Below are 12,132 nucleotides of genomic sequence, written 5' to 3'. Positions count from 1 at the left end.
TAGGATGGACTGCGTGGTTATTTGCTGCAATCACTTTTTTCTCTGTCTCAGTTTTCTACATGACTTTACCTTCCTCCCACCAAGCACATGGCAGCTAGACTGTTCAAACTCAACACAGGCAAAACTGTTTGGGTTTCAGACTCTCTGAAGGGATAACTTGGGGTACAGCACCGCATTCCTGAGAGTCTGGGTGAGATTATCAGCAAGCAAGGCCACAAAGAACAACAGAAATGCCGTCACTCGAGAGAGGACCGAGACGACCGCAGGGAGGGACGGCAGTCTTCCTGTAACTAGGAACGTTAGCCCACTTCTCGCGTGTGGAGTCTTCAAAGAAAAGATAAAGATAAAGTCTAGGAGAGATGGCAGAAAGAAAAAGGGTAGGGCCACCCTCGAACACGAAAGGTTACTAACAATTCCAAAAATGATGTGCCACAGCGTGACCGCCTGCTCAAACCAGCAGAAATATTGGCCTCATTTGCATTTTATATTGTTTTCTCTCTCTTACAAAGAATGAGCGGAAGGTGCATTAAGTTACAAGTTCTTTATCTTCGAAGAAAGCAAGCATTAGCAAAATGCGCTCTTAATGTGCTTCCCTCTTCCACAGAGTAGAATTGATTTCAAACCAGCCCATTTTTTAACAAACTTCCATCCTTTGAGAATGCAGCCTCTGTTATAAAGAGAAAAGGCTCCCTGTTTCTTCACACCCTTCTGCTGAGCAGCCTGGTCCAGGTCCAAGTGCACACGGCAGAATACAGAGCAGCCACTCGCGTTTGCTTTAAAGCCTGGCATGTGTTGTTTATTTAAAATAAGAAGACGTAAACATTATTAATTTTCTCTTATGAGCTTCACTGAAAAAGGATGTATCACCTGGTGATCTTGACTTGTCTTTCAAGAAAAATATAAACTTGTCCAAACTCTCCCTGGGATTTGCCACCTCCATGACCGGTGCTGTATTAATTCTGAGAGTCCTGGTGTCATGTTGGGACACTCAACTAACTCAGTTTCAGCCCTGAGAATCCCAAAAAGAACAACCCATATGACCACAGACCCAAATTTACCTTACTGTCCTGATTTTTCTCTTCATAGCTAATTCATTTTTAAAAACATGTAACTCTCAGTCCATCATTGTTCATATTTATTTATTTATTTATTTATTTATTTATTTATTAAAGATTTCTGCCTCCTCCCTGCCGCTGCCTCCCATTTCCCTCCCCTTCCCCTATCAAGTTCCCCTCCCTCTTCAGCCCAAAGAGCAATCAGGGTTCCCTGCCCTGTGAGAAGTCCAAGGACCACCCACCTCCATCCAGGTCTAGTAAGGTTAGCATCCAAACTGCCTAGGCTCCCACAAAGCCAGTATGTGCAGTAGGATCAAAAACCCATTGCCATTGTTCTTGAGTTCTCAGTAGTCCTCATTGTCCGCTATGTTCAGCAAGTCCGGTTTTATCCCATGCTTTTTCAGACCCAGGCCAGCTGGCCTTAGTGAGTTCCCGATAGAACATCCCCATTGTCTCAGTGTGTGGGTGCACCCCTCGCGGTCCTGAGTTCCTTGCTCGTGCTCTCTCTCCTTCTGCTTCTGATTTGGACCTTGAGATTTCTGTCCGGTGCTCCAATGTGGATCTCTGTCTCCTTCATTTATCTTCAACTTGTACAATCCAGTTTCCACCTTGGACCTCGTGGTGACCTCAATGCTGTCAAAGGCAGTGAAAATGAATCCACACACCTTCGTATGAAGTATTTAGCTTCAGCTAAGCTACCTGAAGCCCCTACACTGGTAGATTCATCCCCTTAGAAAATACCTCCTAACTTCTGCAAAGTACAAATAAGATAAAATTTAACTTTTCTGATTCTTTGAGAGGACATTTTAGTTTCTCCTCCATCAGCTCATTATAAAATTCTTCATTATTTTGGATTGGTGATTGTAATTATTTTTTATTTTTATTTTTAATTGTTTTTTATTGAGCTCTACATGTTTCTCTGCTCCCCTCCCTGCCTCTTCCTTCCCCCCTTCAATCATTCCCCAAGGTCCCCATGTTCCCAATTTACTCAGGAGATTGTTTTTTTTTTTCTACTTTCTACTTCCCATGTAGATTAGGTCTATGTAAGTCTCTCTTAGTGTCCTCATTGTTGTTTAAGTTCTCTGGGATTGTGGTTTGTAGGCTTGTTTTCCTTGCATTGTGTTTAAAAATCATATATGAGTGAGTGCCTTTCTGTGTCTGGGTTACCTCACTCAAAATAATGTTTTCTAGCTCCATCCATTTTCCTGCAAAATTCAACATATCATTATTTTTTTCTACTGTGTAAATATACCACATTTTCCTTATCCATTCTTCAGTAGAGGGACATTTAGGTTGTTTCCAGGTTCTGGCTATGACAAACAAAACTGCTATAAACATAGTTGAGCACATGTCCTTTGTAGCATGATTAAACATCCTTTGGATATATACCCAAAATTGGTATTACTGGGTCTTGAGGAAGGTTGTTTCCTAATTTTCTGAGAAATTGCCACACTGACATCCAAAGGGGCCGTACCAGTTTGCATTCCCGCAAGCAATGTAGAAGTGTTCCCTTTTCCCCTTCCCCCACCTCTCCAGCATAAGTTGTCATCAGTGTTTTTTATCTTGTTCATTCTTACAGGTGTAAGATGGAATCTCAGAGTTGTTTTGATTTGCATTTCTCTGATGACTAAGGCTGTTGAACATTTCCTTAAGTGTCTTTCAGCCATTTTAGATTCCTCTGTTGAGAGTTCTTGGTTTAGGTCTGTCTCCATTTTTTTTTATTGGATTATGTGATCTTTTGGTGACCAGTTTCTTGAGTTCTTTGTATATTTTGGAGATGAGACAGGGATGGGTAAATGGACTGTATAAGAAAACTAGCATGAACCTGTGACCTAGCCAGAAACAGCATCCTCCATGGTTTGTGTTGCACTTCTTCGCTGTGAAGTGGGTTCCCTGGCCGGTGGTACTGCTATGTGGAATAGCAAGCAGGGCTGCCTTCACTTCCCTCAATGATGGACAGTGATCTGGAAGCATAAGCCAAAGAAGCCCTTTCCTCACCTAAGCTGCCGATAGTGATGGTGCTTTTCACAGTGAAACGGCGGCTTAGATTAAAGTAGACAATTGTGTAGGTATTTGCACAACTTTAATGAAAACAAGACTCAAGAAACCAAGGTTCCAGCGAAGTACCAGAAGCAGGAAGGGGAGCACGGCTTCTGTGCACCCAATTTATCAGTAAACATTCGCCCGAGGTGAGCCCGCCCCCAATGGGCGGGCTTATCCCTACATCACAGCAGCGAAAAGAAACCTTCATCAATAGCAGACTAAGAAAGGGGCAGGAGGAGCTTGCTTAACTGTCACCAACCAACAAGAGCTAACCACAAGGCAGTTCTTTTCGACATATTCAGGAGTCTGTATTTTTGCCTGGCGGTGGTGGTCACACGCCTTTAATCCCAGCACTCGGGAGGCAGAGACAGGTGGATCTCTGTGAATTCGAGGTCAGCCTGATCCACAAGAGCTAGATCCAGGACAGGAACCAAAAGCTATGGAGAAACCCTGTCTCGAAAAATCAAAAAACAACAACAACAGGAGTCTGTTTTTTTTTTTCAGGCATTCACTCTTTTTCCTCTCTTCTGATGTTTGCATATAACAATAACTCTAAGATTTTAATTAGTGGAAAAAAAATTTCACTGATTGGCAAAATAAGCCATAGTCATAATCAGATAGAAGCTTTGGCCATGAAGACAACATCAGCGATTATTATCTGCAATGAACATTGTTATAGAGTGAGATCTGCATGCAAATAAAACACAACACGCATAGATCCTAAAATGCCGGCATCTTGTGTAAATCTGACATAACGAGTGCCGAGACAACTGCCTGCACTAGATTTCTCTCCAGCATTTCATATTCTGTCCTTGTATTGGTTTTACTACCCCTTTTCACGTGAGTGTTTTTATGGGGGGAAAAAGGACTGTCAAAGGGGAAGGTTACGTGATATAAGGTGACACACAGACCTCATTAGACAGAAGGCCAGTGTAGCCCTAAGTGGAAAGAGTTGTACTTTGTGGAGGAGTAACAGAAGGTGAAGCTGATAGAAAAATGATGAAAAAAAGAGAAAATATGTGTGTGTATGAGTGTGTAGGGAAAAAATGAACACGGGAAAGTGAGTCTGAAAATCATGACTGAAGGCTTCAATGTTTTAAATGGGCAGCATATATCTATAATTTTACACAGAAGCAAGGGATGTTCCACATGCCAAAGAGTGGGAATTTGTGGGCACTAAAAAAAAGATGCCCCACCAGGAAAGGTTTCAGAAAGATAAACATGGCCAACCCTGTGGAGCCTGGAAACAGACCCTTCCTTCCCCAGCTGATGCTGAGTGAGGACTCAGCCCTGGCAGGTACCAGAGAGTGAAGCCTTGAAAAGAGGTCGAAAACAAGAAAGCCTGCTAAGTCACAACTGGACTCCTGGCCCACAGTAAACATGATATTATATATACATATCATTTTCAAATTATAAATGTGTGATACACTATTAGCCAAGAACGGAAAATTAATAGCTTCTAAACTCAAGTGCAGAGGCTTAGAACACACTGCAGTAACCATCTGCCATGCCCACCTTCTGACCATAAACCCATATTGAACAAATATTTTTAAACTATTTACTTTTACACAAATAATATGAAGAGTTGACTTCTTGCCTTGAGTGCAAAAAAAGTTTAAACTTTCGGTGTTAAACATCTAGGGACAAACACCTGATATAAAACATCCAGCCCTTTTTGCTAAGATCTAAGTAGTAGAACACGACCATGATGGACTTGGTAAATCACGCAGTATGTGATGGCCGTCTCTTTAGTCCAAGTCATTTTATAAAAGTTTGTTATGTTCAATTTTTATTTTTATTTTTGGTTCACATATAACCGTTTATCTTAGTTACTTTCCTATCACTGAGATAGGCTTTCCAGGGCAATGTAAAGAAGAATGAGTTTGAGCTTACAGTGTCAAGGGTCAGAGCCCATGACCAACACAGTGGGAAGGAAGCATGGCAGCAGGCAGGCAGGCATGGCACTGAGGCAGTAGCTGAGAGCTCACATCTTCATTTACAAGGAGGTAGAGAGAGAGAAACTGGAAATGGCTTAGGCTTTTGAAACCTCAAGGTCCATCCTAATAACACACCTCATCCAAGGCCACACCTCCTAATTCTTCACAAACAGTGCCACTAACTGGGCACTGCTGTTAGATTTTCTTTTACTCTAGCCCAAAGTTGAAATGCCAAAATGTTATTGAATTTTTACTCTTTACTCTTGTTTACGGAGCCCACCATTGAGCTCCCAAATAAATCACACATGAAGGCTTACTTTTAAAATAAATGCCCTGACTTAGCTTCAATTATTTCTTGCAAACTTCTTAACTTAAATTATCCCATCTACTTTTTGTCTCTGGGATTTTATATTTCTCTGTTTCTGTGTACCTTTTCATTACTTCTCACTCCATGTCTGGCGTTGTAGCTGAGTGCTTGGCCCCTGATGTCATCCTCTCCTTACTCTCTTTCTTGCATTTTTCCTCTCCTTCCATGAGTGTCCTTCTGCTTATTCTCTCTGCCTGTTAGGCTCTCCTCTCCTTTCTTTTGCCATTCAGCTCTTTATCGGATCATCAGGTGTTCTAGACAGGCACAGTAACACAGCTTCACAGAGTTAAACAATTGCAGCATAAACAAATGTGACATGGTGTAGGAGAGTCTTCTTTCTATGTGTTGTTTTCATTGGTTGAGTAAAGAAAACTGCCTTGGCTTTTTGATAGGGCAGCAGCTTAGATAGGTGGAGTAGACGGAACAGAATGCTGGGAGAAAGGAGGAAGAAACAGCTGCCTGCCATGAAGCTGACAGGTCAGACATGCAGGCTTACAGGCTTTCCCAGTAAGCCACAAGCTCGTGATGACATACAGATTATTAGAAATGGGTTGAATCAAGATGTGAGAGTTAGCCAAAAAGAGGCTAGAAGTAATGGGCCAGGCAGTGTTTAAATGAATACAGTTTCTGTGTAATTATTTCAGAGGCTAAGGTAGCTAGGCAGATGAGAGCTGGGCAGAAACACAGCCCACTCCTCATTACTACAAAAGATTAAAATAACAAAACCTAACCATTATCCTTTTAAAAAAATCAAAATTGTTTAGCTAGAATATACATACATTGAAGGCAGTAGATGTTTGGGCTGTGGAGATTTGCTTCAGAAGCACAGCAGTGAGAACTGTGGTCTCGCAGATTCCTGCTCTAACCGCCTGCTGCTACATCTCCTGCCACAATGGGCTCAACCCTGCTAGAGCTAAAAACTAAATAAACTCTTTGTAAGTTGTTTATGTTCACAATATTTTATCAGGGTAATTAGAAGAGTAACTGATAGAGGGGCTTAGAGCCCGATGGTAGCACAGGCTAGCCCGTCCTTCCTCCACTCTGCAGCCCAGGTACTCATGTCCATTTCAAATGTGTGAGAATCAGGTGGTAGCACAGGCTAGCCCATCTTTCCTCCTATTCTGCGGTCCAGGATTTCATGTCCATCTCACAAGTGCATGTTAGACTCAGGTGGTAGCACAGGCTAGCTCATCTTTTCTTCTACTCTGCAGCCCAGCATCTCCTGTCCATCTCACATGTGCTGGTTACTAGAGTCAGGTGGTAGCACAGGCTAGCCCATCCATCCTCCCACTCTGAGTCCAAGATCTCACGTCCATCTATTGCTACTGCTATTGCTGGCTTCTCTCTCCCTTTCACTCTGTCCCTCTTGTTGGTTTTTGATGTTTCTGTTCTCATACTCTTACCCTGTTTTCTATAAAGCCTCCGTGGTTTCTTGATAGCCTCGGGTAGCCCGTTTATTCACTTCCATTGGCCTCTTCCCCATGCATTTCTCTATTGTGTAAGAAATCACTGACTGCGCGTGGGGGTAAAAGTCTGATCATTTGCCCGGTTCTCTAGCAGGCATCGTGTCCATGGTTAAGATATGGAGCAGCCTGGGCTGGAGAAATGGCTCAGAGGTTAAGAGCACTGCCTGCTCTTCCAAAGGTCCTGAGTTCAATTCCCAGCAACCACATGGTGGCTCACAACCATCTGTAATGGGGTCCGGTGCCCTCTTCTGGCCTGCGGGCATACACACAAACAGAATATTGTATACATAATAAATAAATAAATATTTAAAAAAAAAAAAAGATATGGAGCAGCCTATCTGAGCCGCCCTTGCCCGTGCTCCAGTCGTTGCTCATCGTCCAGGTTTGTCTGCGTTGCCATCGGAATCAGTCCTCGTCACTTTGTGATTCTGGTTCTCACTCCCGGGCCTGCAGTTTAGGGCCTCCTGCCTCTGCCGTCAGTGGGCTCCTCGCCTGCTATAGATCTCCAACTTCCCTTTGAGCTACCGCTGAGAAAACTGCTTCTTCTAACAGGCTCCTGAGATTGGGCCCGCCAGGTAATCTCTTTTAATTAATCTCAGAAGAGCTGATTAGAAGCCTTAATTAAATATACAGAAATCTATTTCCTCACGTCAAAAGCAGTACAGAAACGCTGCCTCTGCGCATGTGTCCATTCCTAATGGGAGATTACTGGGTGTTGCCTGCAGAAGAAGTCGACTACAAATCCTGAGGTCCCTTCCCATTGCCCACAGTTAATCACAGTTGCATGTTTGTTGCTGGCTTTTGAAGACCCTCTCTGAGGCTGCGCGAAGCAAAGCTCTGTCTTATCTTTTGGGGGCCGCTATGACTCCGCCCATTTCCAAAATAAAGAAAGTAGATGGCTCGCAGATGTTAGATAACCTGCCAGCATTTGATGTTTCTGCCGTGCTGAATTCCTGACAAAGTCAGCTTATGGAAGGAAGGGTTGACGACAGCTGACATTTTGAGGGTACAGATCACTATGGCTAAGAAATCACGGTAGCAGGAACTGAGACTCGGTCATGTCAGGAAGGAGAGAGAGAGAGATGAATGCTGTACGCAGATGGTTTGAATACAGGATCCAAGCTCAGAGGATGGCGCTGCCCACAGCAGAAACGGACTCCTCATCTCTATTAACCTGGTCTAGATGAGCCCTCACAGGCACGTCTGCAGTAGGTCACACAGCAGTGAAGCAGGAGTGGGTTAAAAGGCATGTGGGCTGATCCCGGACTCTATTGTACGAACTTCTCCACTCAGCCCGAATGTCACTTTCACAGGCTAATCTCTCTCATGCTCACTGGGCTACTGTGCAAATTTGTGGTGCTTCGGTATCTAAAATATTACAGCAATATTGAGTAAAACTGTTCTAAGCATTTATTTTCAAGAGTTGCTGTGCAACCATGCCTTATTTCTGTCATGTGGAGTGTGTATGGTTTATATATATCATCCCTGTGTACAAGCTATGGTTCTACATACACAGAAACAACTTGGTGGCCTGGACCCCCTTGGGGAATTTGTATGAATGACCAGATGTACAAACAGGGCTCAAGCTATCATAAGTAATATAATATAGTTAAATTTTATAATCAGGCAAAGCAAGAGAACACAATTGGAAAGTATAAGTATGCTTGCTTCAGGGGACTGTGCTCAACCAAACCACACCAGAGAGTAATCTGGGAAATGATTGGAAGGGAAGTAGTGCCCTGGGGAAGCGGGAAGGCTAACTTAAAATCTTTATCTTCTCTATCCTCCCCCCCCAATCCAATCCCCCAGTTTCATCTCATCTCTAGAGGAACACACACATCTTCTCTTCCAGCCCCCATCCCTTTGTCTCCGGCCCCAAATCCAACAGGCATCATTCCCTGGGGAGCCACCAGCCAAGCCTGTGAGAGAAGCCAGTAGGTCAGAGAGGCAGACAGCCAGCTTCAGAGCTCCATTACTCCTCTTCTCAATCCGGCCACCAGCTCTGCACCAGAGTGCCTGCCGTGGCCTCTCCTCACGCTCTCCTCTCATTCCCAGGGATCAACTGGGAGAGGGAGGGAAGAGGACAATGATGGAGGGACTAGCGGGAGGGACAGATAAAATTAAGGCCATTTGACGGGTACTATGGAAACTGAATACAGCAGAATCTTCCTAAAATACACACGAATATGAAGGTGATCTAAATGAAGTCATCTGTCATCACTAAATGAAGCTTCTAGTACCCAGAATGGGTTACATCTAACTGACTTGTTGGCCAAAGGGGTCCTCTGGGAGCTCCCAAACATCCCAGACTGTTGCCAAGGCTATAGATTGCTCTCTACAAACTTACAACAAGGCCCTATTAGTCAGGACAACACAGACATAACTCATTAAGCATAGAAAAATTGAGCTGGTCCGTGCCATGACCCTTCCCGTATGGGCTAGTGTTCTTGGTACCAAAAGGTACTCTGCCTGCCACCAGAAGAGAACCATAAATACCCACCCTGCTAGAAACCCTCTGATCTACAATGGTGACCTTCCTGCGAGATATACTAGTGCAATGGTGGCCTGAATCTTACAGGAGTAATCAACCAGTGTTTGATTTGTCTTAAGGTGTACTCCATGAAATAAAACCCATACCCATGCTGCTTGGGTGACTGAGAACCTGAGACTAGATAGCCCTGGGACCTAGGGGAAAACCAAATACTATTGCTCTACAAAAANAAAAAAACCCGTAAGCAATAAAATGACTCCTAATGACTTTCTGCTATACTCATAAATCAGTGTCTTACTCAGCCATCATCAGAGAAGCTTCCTCCTACAGCAGATGGGAACAAACACAGAGACCCACAGCCAGAGCCAGAAAGTACACAGAGAATGAGAGACCTTGAAACACTCAGCCCTAAGCAGGGTATATCTATCAAATCCCTCCCCTAAGAGTTCAAGGAACCCAGCAGGAGAGGAGGCCGAAAGAGTATAAGAACCAGAGGGTGTGAAGGACACCAAAGAAACAAAGCCTTCTAAACACAATAGGACCAAAGCATATATGAATTCACATAGACCATGGCAGCATGTACAAGACCTGCAGGGGTTTAAGCCAAAAGAAGTTCTCGAGCTAAAAGAAATGGACATAGACTCCATCCGTAACCCAGAAGCTATAGCCAATTGATAACCATTTGCAAATGAAAATTTAATTTGCTCCTAAGGAGTCCCACTGGAGAAACGAACTACACTTAGGGTTAGGCTGCATGACCAGCCCTGGAGGTCAACAGCAAACAAACTCAACAGTGCTTTCAAAGAACTCATAATGCTGTGCCAGGAATTTTTCTTTCTTTTATCTTTTTGTTTTTATGGGCTTTTCCTTTTATGGGTCCTTTGAATATATAATATGGCTTCTGGATTTGCATATCTATGGGATTACTGAGTGTGCATACAAGTGGGTCTCTGGGTCTCTAACTTTCTTGTGTCATGTCTTGGGCTCTTCTTCCTTCTGATTGTACTTTTTTTGTTACTCTATTCTAATGTGTTTGTTTTATATTATATTATTGTATTATCTTTTAGATACTTTCTTGTTTTCTAATGAGACAGAAAAGGGGTGGATCTGGCTGGGAAGGTAGCTGGGAAGCAACTGGAAAGAGTAGGTGAAGGAAAGCATAATCGGGATATATTGTATAAAAAATTTTTTTCAATAAAAGAACCAAACCATCACCAAATTAAATTTTCTGTTTTCCCTGCATCCTGTTTTCTTCATTAGGCTTTGAAATTAATCATACTCCCAAGGGTGGAAAAGCTAATATAGGTGAGATTAGCAACAGGGTTTTGCCCCAGTTGCTGCTGCTTGTGAGCATATTACTGTCCCCAGGTGGAGTTTGAGTGGAAGCACTTAAAGTCACATCAGCACCAAAATTAGTCTTCTTGATTAATGTCATATTTTATAAGAAGCAGTTGCAGAGCAGCCAGCCTTCGCTGCTCTAAACGGGGCATCTGTTAATGGGTATTTATATCAGCTCATGGATTAAACTTAATTGTCTTTCCCCATGGTTTTCAGCCCGGGAAGATTTACATGGAAATGTATGACTCCTCCCAAGATTAGCACATATTCTACAAGAAAGGATAAGAGGGAAGAGGAAGATGAGATCGGGGTGTACTGAACAGCTACTGTGTGCACAGACTTCTGTTTGATCCCACTCACGTCACCCAATAAGTACACAGCATTTGGCATTACTCATTGCTTACACCAAGAACCCCAAGCCTTCGTGATAGTGAGCAGCTAACTTCTGGGGTGTCACATACTCCCCAGGTTTCCACTTCTCAAAGATGTTTGAATATTTTGCTTCCTTGTTCTTACGTCAGGGACTCGTGATGCTCTGTGACTGTTCTTCTCTGGCTGGCGCATCACTCAAGAAAAGCTAGTGCACCGAGTAAGTGTTCACTTTGGACATTAGCACTCAACTTAATGAGTCTCTTCTGCATCCCGACTATATTCTGATGCCCTCTGTGATCCACATTCATGACTTTAGGCTGTACTTTCAACAGCCTAGAAAAATTTTTAAAATAAATAAATAAACAAATGAATAACTGGTGTCTAGAAAGATTTGGTCGTGGGAGGGAATTCAGCATAAAGTTCCACCTTAAATTCACTGTTTGTGGCAGACCAAAGCACCGCTGCGGCAGGCGGACTGACGCACGGTGGTCGATGTGGCTGGCGGGCGAAGCAGGTGGCAGCGGCCGGGACCGGCGGGTACTGGCGCAGTGGCAGGCGATGCAGGTGGCAGGGACCAGCGCAACACCGAGAGCAGATCGCCCCAGGACAATTAAATCAAAGAGGTAGGCCTTTGGTTGGCGAGGTCCCTGGCAAACAGGGAAACTGATTCTTTTCCTGAAGACCCGTCTGAGGGGTGAGAGGGATCTTGGCCCCTGGCAGGAGCCAGAAAACAGAACGAGGGCATTTTGCAAGAGGAGCTTCTGGCCAGCAGGGAAACCTGATCTGATTTTAAAAGACCAATTAGAGAGCATCAATAGGAGGAGATGGGCAGGTGCCAAGGCAAAAATTCACCCAATAATCTGAAAAACAACATGAAAGCACAAGAACCCAATGATCTTACAACAGAAGGTCTTGAGCACTCTAACACAGAAGAAGTGGAAAAAAATCGACTTTATGAAAGCAATAGAGTCCCTTAAACAATATGTAAAAAACACCTTTATAGAAATGGATGAGAAGTATAACAAAAAGTTTGAAGAATTGAGTAAATACGTACATGAGACCC

The sequence above is a fragment of the Alexandromys fortis genome, unplaced genomic scaffold (assembly GCF_014885135.2).
Source record: "Alexandromys fortis isolate MF-2015 unplaced genomic scaffold, M_Fortis_MF-2015_v1.1 scaffold_125, whole genome shotgun sequence".
In the NCBI taxonomy this organism is placed as follows: domain Eukaryota; kingdom Metazoa; phylum Chordata; class Mammalia; order Rodentia; family Cricetidae; genus Alexandromys; species Alexandromys fortis.
The sequence above is the reverse complement of the archived record's forward strand: the minus strand, read 5'-3'. Positions refer to the sequence as shown.